The sequence below is a fragment of the Pelobates fuscus genome, chromosome 2, assembly GCF_036172605.1.
Source record: "Pelobates fuscus isolate aPelFus1 chromosome 2, aPelFus1.pri, whole genome shotgun sequence".
NCBI lineage: Eukaryota > Metazoa > Chordata > Amphibia > Anura > Pelobatidae > Pelobates > Pelobates fuscus.
Genome location: NC_086318.1, coordinates 229332120 through 229356295, shown reverse-complemented (window position 1 = coordinate 229356295; position 24176 = coordinate 229332120).

Genomic DNA, 24176 nt, shown 5'->3' with positions numbered 1-24176 from the left:
AAGCTGATCCCGTTGGATTAAACAGCCTGCTGGTTACCATTTGAAGAGCAAATACAGTCAGAGCCTGCTATTATAGGCTCTGTAGATCGTGAGTGACCCAATATTACTGTTTATTTGCAGTCTTTTTATACAGTATTCTGCTATGTACCATGTGTTTATTTCTCTAGATTGATCCAGTATATCACTGACAGAATTACCCGTGTACAGATATAAGTATAATATTGTGTTTTTGTTTATATAGCACCCCTCTCCCTTCCTTTCTTTTTTCACCGATTGTATTTGTACAGTGCCTTTGGTGATTACTTGGCACTTGGGGGTAGTTGCTGTTCACATCTGATTGTTGCACAAATAGCGCCAATCCACCCACATATATCTCTGTAACAGGAAATATAGTTTGTTTATATCATCCTGCCAGCTGTTGGGATGCTTCACCAAAAGACAGCTCTACCATGAAACAACCCAAGTGTCCGGAGCAGCCTGCCTCCGCCATCAGCTCTCAGCAGGCTGCAACTCCCCAAGCCGCCTCGGCACCTTCTTCCATTGTACTGCGCTGGCCAGAACTCCCAAAAGCTGTGACAAAAACTAAAAGAAAAAAAACACCAAGCACCAAACACAAACCAACAACTGAAAAGGGATTGCGGGCGGGAAAGCTAGGATCCCCACACTTCTTCTGACGGACTGGTGAGTCCCCTCCCTCCTCCCTCCTTTTTATCCCTTCTCCATAACTGTTACACATGTATCCCCTTTGGTCCCAACCCCTTAGCTCTGGCAGCAGTCAGGTCCTCCCTTCCTTGGCAGTCCAGGGAGGTACATTATTTTCTGTTTAGAATTTCAAAGATGTGCTAAAGGGAAAGAGGACAATGATTGGTTGTGGGGTGTAATCATGTCAGGAACTTAGAGCACTCTGATCTTTTATTGGCTTAGTACATCTAATAAGGAAGTTGCTTTGGGAATAGACGGGGCATGGCTAAGAGGGCAGAGTTACATAGCAGAAAATATAACACAAACCTAAACAGATTTGAATGTTGATAAAAATAAAAAATAAGCATACACCATGGATATATGGCAAAGCCATACGCTTAAAAGAACAATATAGCATTAGGAATAATAACCTGCATGTGCATTGATTCAATACTTTCCTATGGGGGATTTGAAGATGCTGAATGTACTCATGCAAAGTGTATTAAACTCAGCGAAAATCCAGGAAGATCCTCTTGTGACTGTCTGGAATACAAAACGGTATTGGGAGCACCCTCGGAACATGCATTTTGTAGGAATGGTGCTGCCGTATTGACCAAAATGTATACATAATACAGATTAAGGAACAGTGCACACATAAGAATGCATTGTCACATTAATTATAATTTTCATTTAGCAGATATGCATTTTGAGTATATTTAATTTAAAGCACTCTCACTTTATTTTCTTGTTTTAGACACTGCATTTTTGTATTGTGCCTTTATCACATTAATTTTGTATTATATATATTCACAATGCTCTTACAACATATTTTTAAAATACACAGCTTATTTAGCACTATTTAATTTATCTCCCACATTTGAATTAGTGTAGGACCCACCGAAAATTGGGGTACTGTAAAGTAGTGGTGGGCTTTACACAATATGGCCATATGGTGGAACTGAATCTCCATATTCGTTTGTCGAGATAAGTGATTTTAAGTATAAAATTTCAGAATGTATTTTTATATATGCACTGTTCCTTAATCTGTACTAGAGGTGGATTTAATCCTGTTTTACATTGCAGGGTTAAGGGGTACAGGGACACTGCACCCAAACCACTTCAATGAGATAAAGTGGTTTGGGTGTCTATAGTGTCCCTTTAAATTGTGTTGGTGCCTGAAATGTACCTGGGGTGCCCTTGTAAAGTCTTTTCGATTTAATTTATTTGGGAAATAGTTCTAAGCCATTTACCCCATCAATACAATAAAGAATACAGTATCAGGTTCCAGTTGCACTCACAAAAATGCCTCCACTTACACATACATATAATATAGGGAGGCAGAAAAAATAAAATTAAAATAAAATCCTGCATAGTTATGCACTGCACACAGTAATCTCTGGTGTTCTGCAAATTAATTGTAATTTTTGGTCAATTAAGAGATAGGATACAAATTAATTACTCAGGCTATAATTGAGATGTAAATAAATCTGGAACAAGTTGCAAATGTTTTTGCAGAGAACTTGCAAGTCTGTTGTCAGCACACCATACGTTGAAAAACAAAGTTTTTGAACAAAACCCCCCTGTAGTCATTATATCTTTAGAATAAGAATCCTTTTGCCTAATGAAAAAGGTCATAAACTCACTGTATATGTTTCTGCAATGTAATATGAACAGATAGCCATGCTGTTGTATTAACAGAGAATATTCGGATACAGTACTTTCTCCATGTCTCACTGGGTAATCCCTGTTGTATTTGATGTAGAACAGAGAATGCAATACCATCATTACAAGGAAAGTTGATCTACAGTTCTGATTTTCAAAACATTAATATTAATAACACATTAGTGCAGAATTACTATGTTTCCCAGTATTAGAAGAATGCTGTAAAAATAACCATTTTTTTCCCGTAACAAGCTAATTGGTTTATATATACACAGTATATGTTTTGGTTCCATCAATCATTATGTTTTAACAAAGTTAGAATTTTAGACATACACAATAAAAGAAAAAAATGTATTATTATTTTTCACTTCTTCAATACTAGATTATATTTCATTTCAGCCACATAGACCTATTTCTTGATGCAACAATATAAATTATCAAACCATTTTTAGTCTTCTGAAGATTCTTGTGACAAAACTTACGCTCTATCTGTATACACTCTATAGATAGCACATAGCGTGAGATTCATCAAATGTCATTGAATAGTTTGCATCTTATTGAGGAATTTGTTTCTGGTGTTATAAGGTATTAACGAGTTATCAATTCTTATGGTCATTTCCAACTATTAATTTCTACAATGTTTGCATCATTTAATTTTGTATTGTTTATGTAATTGATTAATATTTATACTTGTTTTTTTTTTTTAACAGAAAAATATTCTGTTCTCTTATGCCAAATGAGAAGGGAGAGTTGGAAAGTGGACATTTCTACACTTTGCTGGGGACTAAACCCCAATTACAAATTTTATTCTACAAAGCAAAATACCATAAAGTCTGTGTATAACAAAATTTTCATAAAATGTAACTTTTAATCCCAAAATTAAAACATACAATTAACCCACACAATTACTAATCCTAATAATACCAATTTTTAGTAAAACTAAAATGCTTGTTCGTGGGTCTCTGTGGACTGTTGCCGTGCAGGTTTGTGTGAGGGTGTCCCTCCAGCCTCAGGCTTGTGTGCTGGCCTGCATTCCTTGGCCACAAGCTCGGTCACCTCTTGGGCCCGAGCTTTCTCCCTTTACGGGAGTGACGGAGGGTGTCGTGCTCGTCTGTCGCTTTCGTCGTTGGTGCCTCCGTGTGTGTGGGCGATGCATCCGGGTTGTCCGCCCGGTGGCCTGCAGCCCAGGTGGGCCTGGTAGGGTACAGGTATATGTGAGTGGTAGCTGTGCGCCCGAGGGCTTGCCCCTCTCCCCCTGCCGACTGCTGTGTCGCTCCCTTGTCTTCCCAGGTACAGGTGTGTTGGTTCGGGCTGCTGCCTGTCGCTCTCTAAGCTTGTCCCAGAAGCGGTTGAAGAGTGCTTCTAGCCTTTGCGAGAGGTCAGACTGTGGCAGTGCTTGCTGGTGCTTCGTGCTGTCCGTCGCCATCTTGGAGGCATCTTTTGCCGGGTTGCTCCTTGGAAATACAGGCCTTAGCTTTTGGCAAGGTTCCGCCGGATCCCAGGCATCCAGCGAGGACCGGGATATCCCCCGCCGGTCCATGGGGGGGGGGGGGGGGGTAGGTTGCATGCGCGCCGAGGGGACTGTGTGTGGCTTCGCTGCCAGGTAGAGCGGCCGTCTCTCCCCAGCGCGGTCTCGAGTAGGCTGGTGAGGGTTCCCGGGGGATGTGTGTCTCGTTTTTAGGGTTGTTGGGTGCCCCAGGTTTCCCCTGCTTGCTGCATGCCTTTTCTGTCAGTATTTGCTTTGTTTTTCGGGGTGTTTGCCCCTAAATTAGTCGCTTTAACTGGGAGCCGTTGCACTGTGCAGTCTTTCCCACTCTGCAGTTAGGCTCCGCCCCCTCTTTTCTTTTTTTGACCCTTTTGGTTTCCATTTTAAAAAAAAAATCCCTTTTGTTTTTCCCCTAATTCTAAATTCTCCTTAAAAGTGGATGTTTGTTTCTCCCCTCTGACTGTGCCTCAAAGAGGCAATGCCTACCATCATCCACCGGTACATCCAAATAATAGCTAGGGAAAGGCCTGCAAGGGAAAGCCTTCATCTCCCTTCCTTCCCTTGGCATTAACCAAGAATCTCTCAATTGTCTCTTCCCTTCCTTCCCACATGTCTCCTTCACCTCGATGGCTCAGAGTGCATGCATGCAATCTGAAGCGGTGAAACAGCCCAATCAAATTAATCTCTATGATAATCATTAGATTGGACCTTGCGAGGGCAGGGATGATGAAAGCTTTGTCACATGCTGAATTTAAAGTAAGTTTAATCCATTTATTTTTTAACTTTTTTAAGGGAGAGGCCTAGCTAGTAATGCCCAATAGAGAATTAAAGGCAAATAAAAACGTTTGTTAAAAAGGAGTAACCCTTTAAATCTGGCTATCCCACAGAAGGGTACCAAATTAAGGAGGTATATTTCAAAATGGTCCTTCCCTTCAAAATGTCAATACCACATAAGGCTTCCCACGCCAAATGTTGGATGTGATGGTCTCTTGGCTCCTGTCCCTAACCATCTTATTGAGGTAACACTGTCTACAGACTGTTTTGTAATTACTTTTGTATACATTATCAATACAGACTGTTTTGCTCATGTTGTATATATCATTTTTTCTGCTATGTGTATATATTTTGAACATGTTGTTACTCAGCTCTTTGATTGTAGCATTGAGATATGCATTGTATATTGATTTTTTGTGAACAAATGATTTTGGTTGTATAGTAATTAATAAAAATTTATGTTATTTTTTTCTATGTTGGTTTGCAGTAGGTATTTGTATTGACATCATGTGGTCTGGCATTACTTACCTGTCCCAGGGTGCCCACGATATCTTGAAGGCTGAATCACAGGGGCTGCAGCACTTCATGCTCCCACGACCTATTCCTCTAGTTACAGAAAGTCCTCTGCTGGCACTGTGAACGGCAATCGTTGCCTCGCTGCAGCAAGATGGTGGTCTTCATGTGGACACTTGCCCAGTACACAACAGTGAGTAGGAGGAGCTGTGCATGGATCAGGAGGTGGGATTGGGACTATGATGTAGCCAAAAAAGTGCATTATATATAGTCTCTGAACACTCCGCCTACAGGCTTGTTTTTTTGTGTGTGTCTAGCACTAGCCTCCTGGCGATTTGTGCTATGTCTTCCCTAGTTCTTGTCTATCCTTCAGTATTGTGGCTTCCTGGATTTTGACCTTTGGCTTCACTTCTGATCTTGCTCCCTAGATATCTGGACTTTCTGACTATGATTACTGCCTGCTTCTGTATTGGATTCCTTGCCTTCCATATATTAAAGACCCCCATGCCACCATAGATTCCTCAGTGTCCTGTCTCCCCCTCCAGGTGCTCCTGAGGGTTGTGATTGTAAAAGGTTGTTGTTCCACTGAAATTGAGTTTCTCTCTACAACAAACAGGGGGAAGTAGTCAACCCTACATATTGCACCTATTAAATACGCCTTCTATCTGTGTCTAATCATGTGCTTCTCTATATATCTAATTGTAACTAAAGGATATTAAGTGTAACCATTTTCATTCAAATTCCAGAAGTATTCACCACAGAGTATTTTCTATGAGATATAATGAACCTACTCTTACAGTTATTTTATGAAATGCTGCTGCAGTTAGTTGTAATGTTTTCCTTACTTTTTCATACATTTTTTCGTACAGCAGTTTACTTCTGAATTTAAATTTTCAAGGCTTGTATTATATCCCTTGATTACAACAATCTCTCCAGTGTAAAACTGCAAGATTTGTGATTATGTTACTAGGCCAAACTTTTCAAACTTGCAATTTTGATCGGTTTGTTGGGACGGGTTCACTTCTGCGCTAGTTTCTATGCTGGGAATACAGATTACCGTTATAAATGCACACATTTTACAAAAGTAGACAACCCAGAGTAATTCACATGGGGTATTTTGGGTACCATCTTATTATTAACCTTTATATAGCACCAATATATTCTGCAGCACTTTACAATTAGAGAAATTAATTTGTGCATGTGATTGCTTGTTTTTTTTTTTGTTGTCTTTTGTATAATGTCCCAGTCCCTTCAGGAGCAAGACTATTACATAAAGCATGCTTTTTAGCTTATGCAATTTTTTTATATTGGAATATGATTAACCATATCTTTGTTGCATTACATGAGATTGGGGTAAGAGCTTTCAGGTGTTAAGATAACTATTTCGAGTTATCAGATATATTGTTGTGCTTTATTTTTACATTTCCCCTTACCATTGTGGCTAAGCTAAAAGCATGGCGGTTTGTTACATTTTAGAGAACTGTATTTGGCCTCATAGTTGTAATATTAGATGAGTGCCACAAACATTTAATGATATATTAAAAAACACTGTATATGTTATACATTTTTGTCCCATTAATTATGTTTTAATAAAAAAAAAAAAGGTATATTTTATTTTAATACTTTCTATATATGCATACTTTTATATTGGAGATTCTTTGGAGTTACTAAATGGCAGTTTGTGGACTTTTTGGATTGGAAGCCTATTGACCATAAATTCTCAAGTGGAAGTGTTTACATGGATTATATAAATATAATTGATGAAATTAGATGTATTAAAAATAAAGTAGATCAATTATGAGGTTTGGTCCCCTGACGTTCTGCTTGGATTGCTTTCCAGCTCAACCTGTCCATTAAGGCACATGGTTAAGGATGTTAGATTTTTGGGGATACTCTTGGAGTTTAGGATTAAAAGGGTATTATGGCTAGGGGTACTTGCCTCCATGATGATGTGGACCATTACTTCCATGATTCTTATCCAAGGGAAATCCTAAGCTCCTAGCCCTAAACACCCACTAATTACAAATCCCAGTTACCCTGAGAAGAATCCCTATCTAATCTGATCCTTTATGGGCAGCACTGTAACAATAACATAGTCTTTTTAATGTGAAAAATTATAGCATCGTTATCATCATATAATGTCAGCACCTAAAGTTAACAATTTTAAATTAAATGTTTCTGTTTAGCTAAAACAAGATTGAACAATCCTAAATGAGTTCTTGTCTAGACTAGAGTTACATTAGGCTCTTTTCATCACTGGGTTTCACTTCATACACTGTTACATTATTCATGATTCAATGGAAACTAGTGAGCTTAAAATCAGATTTCATATATTTTTTTGCTTTTGCTACAATGTAGTAACTTGACTCACCCTAACTTAAAAGGGTAGTCCAGATGTGGATCCTGTGCTCACTGTGTCTAGAGGGGTATCAGGTACATGTCACTGACAAGATCCAAAGAAGGACAAAACAATTGTTTGTGGTTGCTGTATCTCTCGTGCAGAAGGAACTTGCTGGCATTTCGGTTCTGGACTGCCCTTATGGGTGGAACCAGTCTGATATGCTTCAGCTATGTTCTCTTTGTAATGGCACAAGTGAGAAAAAATTACTCTAAGACCTGAGCGGGGATTACAGAGTTTCTCTAAGCTTTTGTCATATTCTTTGTTTTTGCTTTAATGCATTAACTTGGCTCTCCCCAAGTTAAAAGGGTAATCCGAACGTAGACCCCTTGCTTACTTTGTCTAGAGAGGTATGAGCCACACCTCCCTAACGAGGCCCAAAGAAGGCCAAAACAATTGTCTGAGGTTGCTATATCTTTCCGGCAGAGGTAATTTACTGGCATTACAGTTCTGGTCTGCCCTTGCGAGTGGGACCAGTCTGATATGCTGCAGATATGTTTTCTCTGTAATGGCACAAGTGAGCAAAAATAATTTTGAGACCAACAATGGACTCAATTTAACAAGCTTTCCAAATAATATTTTTATTACTGGCATTTATAAAGTGCCAACATATTCTGCAGCACTGTACAATTGGGAAAAGACAAACACAATAAGAATAGACTGAGACAACAGGTAGAGGATCCGGCCCGTAAGCTTGCAATGTAACAGTTAAAATGGGGAGATGAAAAAGCGGTAGCAGAGGAATTTGTATGTGACGGCAGAGATAATTAATAGTATAAATGATGCAATGCTGTTAGAAAAAAACAATTTTTTAAAAAAAGTGATTTAACCCCATAATGACCGCGGACGTACAGGGTACGTCAGACAAAATAACGGTCGTCAACAACCGTTGACGTATCCTGTACGTCCGCGGTGAATTAGAGCGCTGTAAGCGATCATGATCGCTCCCAGTCACTCTAAGTGTATTGCAGCGATGCCTCATTGTCAAGGCATTCTGCAATACCCCCCTCACTGCCAGGCCGCCGGGTGATTGCCCCACGTGGCGCCCGGCTTGAGGCAGAGCATCGGAAGCCATCAGGCTTCCAATGCTCTGTCTGTGCTGAGTGCCTTCAGGGGTCCAGGCACTCAGTGAAGAATTAAATAATATATAAAAAAATAATAAATAAAAAAATTTGTAAAAAAATTAACCCCTTCCCTCACTCCCTTCATTTCCATGTACTTACCTGATCGTCGCCGTTCCCCCGCTGCCGATCATAGTTCTGCTCCCCTCTGCAAAAAAGGACCCCAAGGGCCATGTGATCACTCTAAAAGAGCAATCACATGGCTTCAATAGTGCTGCGATGCAGTCCCCTGCTGGTGAAAAAAGTTTTAAAAAGTTGTAAAAAAGAAAAAAGTTAATAAATAAATAAAAAACTAAAAAAATAATATATATATATATATATATATGAGATATTTATGATATATATATATACACATAAATTATCTCTATATATAATATATATCTAAACATCTTATATATAATGTCATACTATGTATTTTTTATTAAAATATACATGTATTAATATAAAAATACACAGATTAAAATTGCACACGTATGTATAGAATATATATAATAACTATATATATTCTATATACATATTATAAAAAAATTAATTTAAAATCAATAAAAAAATTTAAAATAATCAAAATAATAGAATATATATATATATATATATGTGTAATTTCATTCTAACTGTATTTTGATAATATAAATCTCTCTCTACACACACACACATATATATATATACATATATACATATATATATATTTATTTAGTTATATCAAAATACACTTAGAATGAAATTATATCTATCTATGTATATGTATATATAAGTAAATAAAAATAATATGAAATATACATATGTCCATATACATAATTTCAGAAATAATTTCATACATATATATGTAGACTTCAAATATATAAATTTTAAGTGCATATTTATGTAATATTTTTACATAATTAAGTAATTTTATTGATTGCAATTTGAGGGACCTGCCTGACAACCCACACCGAAAGTCCAGAGAATTTAATTTGCTAGCACTATATTTAACCCTGTAACTTTCCAAGACACCCTAAATCCTGTACATGGGGGTTACTGTTTTACTCGGTAGACTTCGCTGAACACAAATATTAGTGTTTCAAAACAGGAAAACATATCACAGTGATGATATTGTCAGTGAAAGTGATATTTGTTGCATTTTTCACACACAAACAGCACTTTCACTGATGATGCCATTGTTATATGTTTTACTGCTTTGAAACTCTAATATTTGTGTTGAGTAAAGTCTCCCAAGTATAACAGTACCCCCCATGTACAGGTTTTATAGTGTTTTTGAAATTTACAGGGTCAAATATAAGGCTTGATTTTCCCTTTTTTTCACATTGAAATTTGCCAGGTTGGTTATGTTGCCTTTGAGAGCGTATGGTAGCCCAGGAATGAGAATGGGGTAATTCTCATTCCTGGGCTACCATACGCTCTCAAAGGCAACATATCATTTGCAAAAAAAAAGACAACCCAAGATATTGCAAATGGGATATGTGCAGTCTTTTTTTAGTAGCCACTTAGTCACAAACACTGGCCAAAGTTAGCGTTCGTAATTGTCTCTTGCATTTTTAACACACAAACAAATATAAATGCTAACTTTGGCCAGTGTTTGTGACTAAGTGGTTACCAAAAGAGACTGGACATACCCCATATTGAATACCCTGGGTTGTCTACTTTTAAAAAAAAAAATGTATGGTTTGATGGGGGGTAAATTACATTGGCCAGCTTCAAAAATGTCCCAAATAGGACATGGGTGCATAATGACCAAGTTAAAAAACTGGAATGCGCACCCTCCAAATAAGGTCTTTTAGCCCCCACAGAACCTGACACACCTATAAATGGGAGGTATCACTGTACTCAGGAGATGTTGCTGAACATATATCGGGGTGTTCTTTGGCAGTAACCCTTAAAGTTCTCAGTACATGTATTCTTAAATTGCTATGTGTGTCAAAAAAATCACCAATTATAATTTATTTTTAAATATGGTATAGATTGGTGGTAAAAGGGTTGCATGAAAAGAGTCAAAATAATACCCCAAGTTTAATACCTTTGGTTGTCTTCTTTCAAAAAAAATATATATGTGAAGGGTTATTCAGGGATCCCTGGCAAATATCAGTGTTACAATGTAACTTGCATTAATTTTGAAAATAAATGGTTCGGAAATAGCAAAGTGCTACTTGTACTTTTAGCCCTATAACTTTCTAAAAAAAAAAGCTAAGAAACTCAGGACAAAATTTTTAAATTATTTAGCATGGGTGTTTTTTGGTGGTTGTAGATGTGCAACAGATTTTGGGGGTCAAAGTTCGAAAAAGTGTTTTTAAATTTTTTTTTCATAATTTTATAATATTTTTATAGTAAGTTATATGATATGATGAAAATAATGGTATCTTTAGAAAGACCATTTAATGGCGAGAAAAACAGTATATAATATGTGTGAGTACAGTAATTGAGTAAGAGGAAATTTACAGCTAAACACAAACACAGCTGAAATGTAAAAAAAAAAAAGCCCTGGTCCCAAACGCTAAGAAAATTGAAAAGCGGTCTGGTCACTAAGGGGTTAAAAGTGATTTATCTTTTGTATTCAGTGCTAAAGTCTATGGGACTTACAGTTGCAAGAAAAAGTATGTGAACCCTTTGGAACGATATCGATTTCTGCACAAATTGGTCATAAAATGTGTTCTGATCATCATCTAAGTCACAACAATAGACAATCACAGTCTGCTTAAACTAATAACACACAAAGAATGAAATGTTGCCATGTTTTTATTGAACACACCATGTAAACATTCACAGTGCAGGTGGAAAAAGTATGTGAACCCTTGGATTTAATAACTGGTTGAACCTCCTTTGGCAGCAATAACTTCAACCAAACGTTTCCTGTAGTTGCAGATCAGACGTGCACAACGGTCAGGAGTAATTCTTGACAGTTGGGATGAGGTTTTGATGTTGGTGTGCTGTGCCTCTTTTTCGCCACACATAGTGTTGTGTGTTTCTTCCAAACAACTCAACTTTGGTTTCATCTGTCCACAGACTATATTGCCAGTACTGCTGTGAAACACCCAGGTGCTCTTGTGCAAACTGTAAACGTGCAGCAATGTTTTGTTTGGACAGCAGTAGCTTCCTCTGTGGTATCCTCCCATGAAATCCATTCAGGTTTAGTGTTTTACATATTGTAGATTCGCTAACAGGGATGTTAGCATTTGCCAGTGACTTTTGTAAGTCTTTAGCTGACACTCTAGGATTCTTCTTCACCTCACTGAGCAGTCTGCGCTGTGCTCTTGCAGTGATCTTTACAGGACGTCCACTCCTAGGGAGAGTAGCAGCAGTGCTGAACTTTCTCCATTTATAGTCAATTTGTCTTACCGTGGACTGATGAACAGCAAGGCTTTTGGAGATACTTTTATAACCCTTTCCAGCTTTATGCAAGTCAACAATTATTAATTGTAGGTCTTCTGAGAGCTCTTTTGTGCGAGGCATCATTCACACCAGGCAATGCTTCTTGTGAAAAGCAAACCCAGAACTGGTGTGTGTTTTTTTATAGGGCAGGGCAGCTGTAACCAACACCTCCAATCTCATCTCATTGATTGGACTCCAGTTGGCTGACATCTCACTCCAATTAGCTCTTGGAGATGTCATTAGTCTAGGGGTTCACATACTTTTTCCACCTGCACTGTGAATGTTTACATGGTGTGTTCAATAAAAACATGGCAACATTGCATTCTTTGTGTGTTATTAGTTTAAGCAGACTGTGATTGTCTATTGTTGTGACTTAGATGATGATCAGATCACATTTTATGAACAATTTGTGCAGAAATCCATATCATTCCAAAGGGTTCACATACTTTTTCTTGCAACTGTACATCTTTCGGAAATATTTCTAACATTATTGAATAATTTAAATCAGTATTAAATCAAGTCCTTAAGTTAATATTTGTGGATTAGCTTTTTAAATTATGTAATATTTTTTGATAAACATTTATAATTTTTCAAAATAGTAAAATATCAAAAATATAATAAAAATTATATCATATAAAAATGAAATGAAATGAAATGAAAAATATCAAAATATTAAAATATTTCTAAAAATGTGAAATAATTTTAAATGTTTATCCAAAAATATTAAATCATTGTCTTACTTTAAATATTATCATTTAAGAAAAATATACAATTTTGTAGTCAGCACAATGTTATCATATACAGTGGTGTGAATAAAAATGATACTGAGCTTATGGGCATTTGTAAGGAACCTGATGATAGTTTTAATAGTTCAGCTTCCCAAAATGTCCCTTGATTGGTAAAGGGAAATGTGTAAGTGGCCATAATGTTCACAACTAGTAAGTATAGAACGCTATTCCATTTATGGCACCGCAGTCTGCTGTTTCAGTCTACACAAGTACATTACTCTACAGTTAGCTCAGAACTCTCCCTCCATACATCTATTTCTTTTCTGATCCTCTAGACTAGAGCACCTGTCAACTAAAAGAAGATGGGATTTAATAGGTATTTTATACATGCACTGGGACTACGTTAACTACCAGAAAATTAATTTTTTTTTTTTATTGTTTATAAATGCAGGGTCACTGAATACAGCTGCACCAGAGATTTAAAAAAAAAAAGACAAAAAAAGTTAATTGGGTAGTTGGGTACACGGTTACAAAGCTTGCCTAGTGCCCAAGTCTATAGGAACAGGGATGGCATTAGTGAAAAGGCATTAGAGTAAGCAGACTATAAATACACTTATAATGTCAGTCAGTAGTAGAAGTTGAAAAACCACCACTGCAATCATGTTTAAGCTGAGCAGATATTAAATGCTAATGGACAAAGAGAATGGTTAATGCTTACTACTGTATTACAACTAATCTATTTTCCTTTATTCCTTAGAAAAAGAACTGGAATGTGTATAAAAAAGAAAAATCGAATAAAAATTTGGCTGAACATACATGTTTTATCTGGAATACGTTTAGCCAAATACAATGTTTTTTCAGGAATTAAACTTGGCAAAGCTTCTATTTGATCAGGAGAAGAAGTTAGGAAAAAGTAAAAAATAAAAAACAGTTTGCCGTAGAAAAAGATGAGAGTGCAAATAATAGTTAATTGACTGAGAAACATTGACATTGAAACAACTTGAGAGCAAGGCCTGTTGAAATTCAGACTTGGTCAACAGCACAAGTTGATGAAAACAATGTTTCATGAACTGTGGATGTGCTTTCCAAAAATAATGTTTTATTAGAGCTGGAAGCTGGCAGAAAAGTACTTATGCAGGAGTGTGCTTGAGTGTGTGGGGTGAGAGGATAGCTCAATGAAATTAATGTGTCAACAGCTCATACTTTTTGCAATTGCAACAACTAGACATAGATATTCTTAAACTTCTGAAAAGTTCTTACTAGATTTGATGAAAGTAATTAGACGAGTAGGCTAGCAAGTAGGTTAGTATAAAAGTACACAGATATAAATGCAGTATTGTACTTCCATTATGCTTAATTTACAACATTTTAAATATTTATAAAAAATAGTTTTATACACCAAACATTTTGAGTTGACACTTTGGCAGTTTATCCACAAGGGTCCACATTGACTATAAATATTTCGTATAAGCCATTATTTAACTTTGAATTAGTGCCAACGACATATATTTGTAACCAATTCACATTGCCTCATTCAGTTCAAGTTATGGGTACAGTAAAAAACTAAAATTAAACAAAAGTAAATTGCTTGCAAGACAAGTAAAGCAAACCACTGCCCACAAAAAAACAACTAACTTATACCCAACTGATAAATCCAAGTCTGCTCTGTTTTTCAAGTTTTGAATATCTGATCACTTGTTCATGATGTCAAACTTTAGACAAGTGCAATTTGTTTAATTCTGAATGTGAATTCGGACGAATTCCGTGCAATTCGGACAATCGGATAATTCGGAATGTCCGAATAGCTGAATTGCCAGATTTCCGAAGTGGCAAATTTCTGAAGTGCCAAACCGAACTGCCGAACTGAAGTCCCAAATGTCCGAATAGCCTAATGTCCGAATAGCCTAAGTGCCAAATTTCGGATTTGCCGAATAGCCGAATTGCCGACACACAGAATTGCCGAAGTACTAATATACCCAGTGGAAGAATGAAGAATGTTACACTGTATACCAGTTTAAATAAAAAGTATACACACATAGCCAGGATTCAGCTGTAAGCATTTGCAACACTTACAACAATCAAGTAACATGTTCATATGAAATGTAAGTTACTTAGCCAGTCAATGGATGGGAATGAGTAAGTAGATAACTCCCTAATTCCCACAGTGTTACGGAGCTATCTACCAAAAGGGTGAAAGACCTAAATTGATCTTTCAGCCTAATTTACTAAAGTAAATTCTGCCCCTACTTGCTATACTGTGAGTAGGGGCATGTCTAGTAAACAGTGAGCAACCTGTGGCTGCTCACTGTTAAAAAAAACAAGTGTCCCCCTCCGGAGCGCCCACCCGTAACGTGCGAGTGGGGGCTTTTAAACTGAAGAGGGGACCTATTGCCCCCCACGGCCCCCACCCCTGAGCGGCGGGTGGGGGTCCTAAATCAGAAAAAAACGGGTGGGGGGATCTATTGTCCTCCCCCCGCCCCCAACCCTGAGCGGCGGGTGGGGACCCTAAATCAGAAAAATGGGGGGGTGGAGGAACCTATTGTCCTCCCCCCCACCCCTAAACGGCTGGTGGGGGCCCTAAACCAGAATAAGGGGGAGGACCTATTGTCCTCCCCCTGGCCCCCACCCCTGAGCAGTGGATGGGGGCCCTTAATCAGAAAAAGGGGGACCAATTGTCCTCCCGACCCCCGGACCCCACCCCTGAGTGGCAGGTGGGGGCCCTAAAGTAGAATAAGGGGGGACTCTAAATAAAAATGTTACCCCCCCGCAGGTGACTAGTGGTCCTTAAACCCCTAGTCACCCCTCTCCCCAAAAAATCATTAACCCCTTACCTTCCTCCCTCACCCTAAAAATAGTGAGGGGGGAGCTATAACTAAGTACCTGTAAAAAAAGAAATAAAACTTACCATTTGATGTCTTTCCTTGTCTTTGCTTGAAATTCAACCAATCAGAGTGCTCTGTGTAATTTTACACAGCGTGGGAAAGTTCTATGGAATTTTCCCACGCTGTGTAATTTGACTCATAACTCTCTGGCTGCTTTCAATCAACCAATCAGAGTGTTGTTAAGAGTCAAATTACACAGCATGGGAGAATTGGTCCCCCCCCCCATATTGGTATTTAAGGCCCTCACCCACCGCTCAGGGTTGGGCCCTGGGACAGGACAATAGGTTCCCCCCATAATGGTACTTAGGGCCCCCACCCACTGCTCGGTGGTGGGGGCCAGAGGGGAGGACAATAGATCCCCCCTTATTCTAAATGTAGGGCCCCCAAAATAGGTCCCCGCCCTTATTCTAATTTAGGGCCTCCACCCACCGCTCAGGGGTGGGGGCCAGGGGTAGCACAATAGGAGTCCCCCCCTTATTGGTATCTAGGGCCCCCACCCGCCTCTCAGGGGTGGGGGCTAGGGAGGACAATAGCCCCCCCCTTTATCTAATTCATGGCACCCACCCACCGCTCAGGGCATGGATAGGGGCTCTTGTGGTTTTTGGGGGGGGTATCGTCTGATTTTTTTTGCGCTCTTTTTTTTTTTTTTAAAGTGCGACGGGTATTATGTTTTTTTATTTGCCCTTTTTTGGGGGCTGAAATTTTTTTTTAGAAAAAAGGAGACATCAAATGGTAAGTTTTATTTATTTTTTTACAGGCACTTAGTTATTGTTCCCCCTTCACTTTTTTTAGGGTGAGGGAGGTAGGTAGGGGTTTATTAATTTTTTTGGGGGGATGGGGTGACTAGGGGTTTGGGGACCCCTAGTCACCTGGGGGGGTAACATTTTTATTTAGGGCCCCCACCCCTCTTATCCTAATTTAGGGTCCCCACCCGCCGCTCAGGGTTGGGGGCCGGGAGGGAAGACAATAGGTCCCCCCCTGCTGTTTAGAGGTGAGGGGCCAGGGGGAGGACAATAGGTCCCCCCTTATTCTAATTTAGGGCCCCCACACACCGCTCACGGGTGGGTGCCAGGGGGGAGGACAATAGGCCCCCCTTATTGGTATTTAGGGTCCCCACCCACCGCTCAGGGCACGGGTGGGGGCTCGGGAGGGGGGGACACTTGGGGGTTTTTGGTTGTTGTTTTTTTAACAGTGAGCAGCCACAGGCTTTACTTAGTATTAGTAAATTTGACAGAAAGACCAATTTAGGTCTTTCGGCCTTTTGGTAGATAGCTCCCTAATATAGTGGGAATTAGGGAGTTATCTACTAAGCTGCTGCAAGAGAACATATCCGAAGTTCCAAAGTGTCGAAGTTCCGAAGTCCCAAACTGAACCGAAGTGCCGAAGTTCTGAAGTTCCGAATTGCCAAAGCTTGGAATTTCGAACCTAATATTTTGCCCATGCACATCCCTATCAAACTTTAAGAAAATTTCAAATATTTCCAGCATCATAATAGTGAAAAACAAAACAAAATAATTAAACAGGAAAGAAATCGGGGGTTTCCAATGATACTTGCAAATCAAGGAGACAGACAAGATACCTTGTTTAACAGTGTGAGGTGCTGAAAAAAAGTGGGGATCCCCATACCCTCCTCCTAACCAGGGCGGCAGCTTATGCATCCCCTATTCTAATTGCCTCTGAGCATTAGTTCCACATGTTCTCCTTACTCAATTTGTATTTGTATGTATTTGAGCTTTTGGGGATAGAGCCTTTTGTAAGTGAGCACCCCATTTCTCATTTGTATAGAGCTCCATTTGGGGCTAGCTTGCATTTAATAGTGGAGTGTGCCTACCTTATTTTATTTTTTACTCATTAGTTCCAATATATCATGAGCTGCAGAAGAGGGGGTCAATACGTGCATATGAGTATTCTTCAATTCTTCTATTAAAGTGTGTTTTAGCTATGTCTACTCAATTAAATTGTGGGCCAGGAGAAGTCTAATTCCCCAGAATATTGCAATGCCAAACCTGCTTTGTTAATTAGTCTGACAGAGGAATATATTCTAACTTGACTAATTCAAAGTAACCACACAGTGCTCATCTTTTCTGTCTTACTAAAATCCTAAATTAATAAATCTGAATTATTTATATTGTTTAAACTCATGCAGACAGCAAGAAACACATTTTTACTGGAGTGGTAGATATTCGTCATCACTGATTAATCCCCTCACATCCTACTCAATCCTCTTAACAAACAGACTACTATATGGCCAAAATATCAAATTCATATTGTCTCGATGGTGCAGTTTTTAATGACTGTCATTTGTAGCTCTATGCCACATATTTGGTGTCACTATACCAACATCTTACTTAGTGAAGTATGATCATTATATTGTTAGGGAATGCAAGATATGCATCATCTTTAACAAGTCTGCCAAAATGTTATTAGTGGGTACATTTGTGGTGGTTACCATCCCAAAACACCATAATATTAGGTGCTCTGTGAAAAGCCTATTACATTTTATTGCGTTAGTATATTAAGGAATATAAATACTTATTGCTGTCTGCTACAAGATTCTAAACAAATCTTTATGTAATAAAGCAGTTAATATACTGTGGTTTTCTGTTTAAGTCAGATGGTACTCAATCAAAACACACTGTGTCTTTGGCAGTCCATGGTCCTATGGTCTGTTTTTGGCAGTCCATTAGAGAATATTTATATAAAAAAAAAATACTGAATGTTAATGGTAATGACAAAGATGCTCAATTGTTTGTCAGTAAGATTAATATATTTTGTTTATATATTCCTGTTTGAGCGTCAGTCATAGACTTCTGAGGATGCAAATATTCCCACCTTTTCATAATGCCAACTATTAATTTTTATATAAATGAAATAGAATTTAAAACATCCATCTCTCATTGCTTGTTGAGCAGGAGATGCATTTCACTGTGTTTAATGCTAGCCCGGGAGTCATTTAGAATATTAAAGGACCACTATAGTGCCCGGAAAACACTCGTTTTCCTGGCACTATAGTGCCCTCAGGGTTCCCCTCCCGCCGGGCTCTAGGGGGTGGAAGGGGTTAAACTTACCTCTTTCTCCAGCGCCGGGCGGGGGACTCTCCGCCTCCTCGGCTTAATGTGCATGCGCAAGAGCCGCGCGTGTATTCAGACAGTCTCATAGGAAAGCATTCACAATGCTTTCCTATGGACGCTGGCGTCTTCTCACTGTGATTTTCACAGTGAGAAGCACGCAAGCACCTCTAGTGGCTGTCAACGAGGCAACCACTAGAGGCTGGGTTAACCCTAATATAAACATAGCAGTTTCTCTGAAACTGCTATGTTTACAGCAAAAAGGGTTAAACCTAGATGGACCTGGCACCCAGACCACTTCATTAAGCTGAAGTGGTTTGGGTGCCTATAGTGGTCCTTTAATTAAACTGTGGGGAATTGGAGAGGGAAATGCATATCAGATTGTAGTAGGCACATTTGGAAAGAAAATCATAAACTTAAAGAGGAAATGTTGCTTCCAATGATTTTTAATACCATGTTTACTTATCTCTAGTTTCAACAAATATGTGTTTACGAGGTGTGAAAAATCGAATCAGATGCAAAAATCCACACCTCTTTATCCTGTCCTTATCTTTGCTCCTGTTGTACGCTCTGTCCTTTGCACCTGGCAGTCAGCATAGAGAAAGCATACAGAGAAGAGGAGAAAAAACAGCGCTTCTATTGTCATCTTCATTTGCATTGTTTGCCCTGACTTTGCCTTGTCTGAGCTGGATTATGATGTCATTTACTAAACCTTTAAAACAAATTTAAATGAAAACATAGAATTTTTATTAGGAAAAAAGTTAACAAAAAATCTATACAAGATTTTCAATGTTTTATCCAATGGTGTAAATTCCAGAGAAGTGACAGTTTCCCTTTAATTATCTTGTTCAACTTGGCAAGCAGTACTAGAATTTGTAATTTCCTTTTCAATTCTCCACAATTCCCAGTGAAGTGAATCAATTCGATTTGATTCTGAGATACAAAAGATCATGTTATTAATTTGTTTTTCTTTATTTTTCAATAGCAGCAAAGAAAATGATCAAATTAACATATTTTTTTTTTAAAGTGACATCATATATTCTTCCTGCATTCCTGTGCAGGTTATAAAGGACCTTGCTAACATTCCATACCTTCTTTCCTGCTCTTACATAGATATGAGAATATTTCTCAAATTTTTCATTGTATTTTAGTATAAAATTATTTTGTACACAGCTTACTTTAATTACTGTTCTAAATGTCTGCTGTCATTTCTCTTTAAGGTTCGTCTATTGGCTCTCATTTGGTATACAACCTTTTTCATGATGTTTCATTATTTTATAAATAGTGATGTCGCGAACATAAAATTTTCAGTTCACGAATGGCGAACGCGAACTTTCGCAAACGGTTCGCGAACGGGCGAACCGGGCGAACCGCCATAGACTTCAATGGGCAGGTGAATTTTAAAACCCACAGGGACTCTTTCTGGCCACAATAGTGATGGAAAAGTTGTTTCAAGGGGACTAACACCTGGACTGTGGCATGCCGGAGGGGGATCCATGGCAAAACTCCCATGGAAAATTACATAGTTGATGCAGAGTCTGGTTTTAATCCATAAAGGGCATAAATCACCTAACATTCCTAAATTGTTTGGAATAACGTGCTTTAAAACATCAGGTATGATGTTGTATCGATCAGGTAGTGTAAGGGTTACGCCCGCTTCACAGTGACAGACCAAACTCCCCGTTTAACGCACCGCAAACAACCGCAAACAGGCCATTTGCACAACCTCAAACTCCCCATTTGCACAAGGGTGGATACCAAGCTAGCCATGTCCCGTTCCTTGTCCTCACTGATGTCATTGAAGGTCTCTCTTCCTCCACCCAGGAAGCGGGAGATGGAAAAAGATGCTTGGTCGGTCCTCCTACTTCAAATTTCGGGCACTGCGCGTGCAATCTAATGTGCCACCAGATAGGAGTGGTGTGTTAAGTAGTACTATTCCTATCAGTTTAATCCCTGTTACGTCCCCTATCAGGGGACGTGTATATAAGGCATCGCTTTTAGGAAGCGGGAGATGGAAAAAGATGCTTGGTCGGTCCTCCTACTTCAAATTTAGGGCACTGCGCGTGCAATCTAATGGGCCACCAGATAGGAGTGGTGTGTTAAGTAGTACTATTCTTATCAGTTTAATCCCTGTTACGTCCCCTATCAGGGGACGTGTATATAAGGCATCGATTTTAGGAAGCCGGAGATGGAAAAAGATGCTTGGTCGGTCCTCCTACTTCAAATTTGGGGCACTGCGCGTGCAATCCAATGTGCCACCAGATAGGAGTGGTGTGTAAAGTAGTACTATTCCTATCAGTTTAATCCCTGTTACGTCCCTATCAGGGGACGTGTATATAAGGCATCGATTTTAGGAAACGGGAGATGGAAAAAGATGCTTGGTCGGTCCTCCTACTTCAAATTTGGGGCACTGCGCATGCAGTCTAATGTGCCACCAGATAGGAGTGGTGTGTTATGTAGTCCCCCTCATCAGTCCTTTTTTAGTCGAATGTATCGACCACTGTCAGTCCCTTCGGGATCCATCCCTCATTCATCTTAATAAAGGTGAGGTAATCTAGACTTTTTTGACCTAGGCAACTTCTCTTCTCAGTGACAATACCTCCTGCTGCACTGAAGGTCCTTTCAGACAGGACACTTGAAGCGGGGCAGGCCAGAAGTTCTATCACAAATTGGGATAGCTCAGGCCACAGGTCAAGCCTGCACACCCAGTAGTCAAGGGGTTAATCGCTCCTCAGAGTGTCGATATCTGCAGTTAAGGCGAGGTAGTCTGCTACCTGTCGGTTGAGTCGTTCTCTGAGGGTGGCCCCCGAAGGGCTGTGGCGATGCGTAGGACTTAAAAAGCTCTGCATGTCCTCCATCAACAACACGTCTGTAAAGCGTCCTGTCCTTGCCAGCGTGGTCGTGGGAGGAGGAGGATTACTTTAACCTCTTCCCCTGTTAGATTCCCGTTGTGCTGTGACATCACCCTTATACGCTGTGTAAAGCATACTTTTTAATTGATTTTGGAACTGCTGCATCCTTTCCGACTTGCTGTAATTCGGTAACATTTCAGGCACTTTCTGCTTATACCGGGGGTCTAGTAGCGTGGACACCCAGTACAGGTCGTTCTCCTTAAGCCTTTTTATACGAGGGTCCCTCAACAGGCACGACAGCATGAAAGACCCCATTTGCACAAGGTTGGATGCCGAGCTACTCATGTCCTGTTCCTCATCCTCAGTGATCTCTCTGAAGGTATGTTCTTCCCCCCAGCCACGTACAACACCACGGTTACCAGATCGGTGACAACGAGCACCCTGGGATGCCTGTTGTGGTTGGTCTTCCTCCTCCTCCTCAAAGCCACATTCCTCCTCTGACTCCTCTTCCTCACAATCCTCTTCCAGCTTTGCCACAGGTCCAGCAAGTGATGCTGATAAGGCTGTTTCTGGTGATGATGGTGACCACAACTCCACAACTGATCCAGCACTCTTCGCAGGGCACGCTCCAGGAAGAAAACAAATGGTATGATGTCGTGGGCACCCACGTGACATCCACGGACGCATCGTCATCATCAACTGCTTCACTTGTATCTGACAACTCAGCAAAGGAAGCAGCAGTGGGTACAACATCATCATCATCATCCCACCGTACGTGTGTAATGCTGCCTGACTGAGACATATCCCTGTTATCTACATCCTCTGGCAATAATGGTTGCGCATCACTCATTTCTTCCAACTGATGTGTAAATAACTCCTCTGACATACCAAGTGAAGCGGCTGTGGTGCTAGTGTTGGTGGTGGCGGCAGGCGGGCGAGTGGTAACTTGAGAGGTGCTCGAAGCTAAGCTGGTGGAGGATGGTGCATCGAGGTTCCGAGCGGAAGCTGTAGAAGATTGGGTGTCCAGTGTTAGCCAGTCAACTATGTCCTCAGAACTTTTCAAGTTCAGGGTACGTGGCCTCTGAACACTGGGCATTATTCTAGGGCCAAAGGGAATCACAGCACCACGACCACGACGGCCCCTGCGGGGTGGCCTGCCTCTGCCTGTCATTTTTTTATCGATTAGTGGTACTATGCGTGCAAGCTACTGTGACAACAGATATGAGTGGCACTGGTGTGACACTGTGCCCTGGCAGGCCCTGAAACGCACACTCGTGAAGGAAACTGACTGCTATTATATTACAGTCCAAAAAGTTTTTGTTTTTGTTAAATGCAAGCTATTGTGACACCAGATATGAGTGGTGGCACTGGGCAAGTTGGCACATTATACGCTGTGAGCCTGACACACACGCTGGCAGACAACTAGCTGCTATTCAATCGATTACAGTCAAAATTGTATTTTTTTTTAAAATGTACACTACTGTTACACCAGATATGAGTTGCACTGGTGTGACACTGTGCCCTGGCAGGCCCTGAAACGCACACTCATGAAGGAAACTGACTGCTATTATATTACAGTCCAAAAAGTTTAGTTTTTTTGTTAAATGCTAGCTATTGTGACACCTATGAGTGAGTGGTGGCACTGGGCAGGCCCTGAAACGCAGACTAGTGAAGGAAACTGACTGCTATTATATTACAGTCAAAAAAGTTTAGTTTTTTTTAAATGCAAGCTATTGTGACACCAGATATTAGTGGTGGAACTGGGCAAGAGGGCACAGTATATGCTGTGAGCCTGACACACACACTGGCAGACAACTAACTGCTATTCAATCTATTACAGTGAAAATTGTATTTTTTTTTAAATGTATACTACTGTTACACCAGATATGAGTTGCACTGGTGTGACACTGTGCCCTGGCAGGCCCTGAAATGCACACTCATGAAGGAAACTGACTGATATTATATTGCAGTCCAAAAAGTTTAGTTTTATGTTAAATGCAAGCTATTGTGACACCTATGAGTGAGTGGTGGCACTGGGCAGGCTCTGAAACGCAGACTAGTGAAAGAAACTGACTGCTATTATATTACAGTCAAAAAAGTGTAGTTTTTTTTAAATGCAAGCTATTGTGACACCAGATATGAGTGGTGGCACTGGGCAAGTGGGCACAGTATATGCTGTGAGCCTGACACACACGCTGGCAGACAACTAACTGCTATTCAATCTATTATAGTCAATTTTTTTTTTTTTTTTTTAAATGTATACTACTGTTACACCAGATATGAGTTGCACTGGTGTGACACTGTGCCCTGGCAGGCCCAGAAACGCACACTCGTGAAGGAAACTGACTGCTATTATATTACAGTCCAAAAAGTTTAGTTTTTTATAAATGCAAGCTATTGTGACACCAGATATGAGTGAGTGGTGGCACTGGGCAGGCCCTGAAACGCACACTAGTGAAGGAAACTGACTGCTATTATATTACAGTCAAAAAGTTTAGTTTTTTTAAATGCAAGCTATTGTGACACCAGATATGAGTGGTGGCACTGGGCAAGTGGGCACAGTATATGCTGTGAGCCTGACACACACGCTGGCAGACAACTAACTGCTATTCAATCTATTACAGTCAAAATTGTATTTTTTTTTTTTTAAA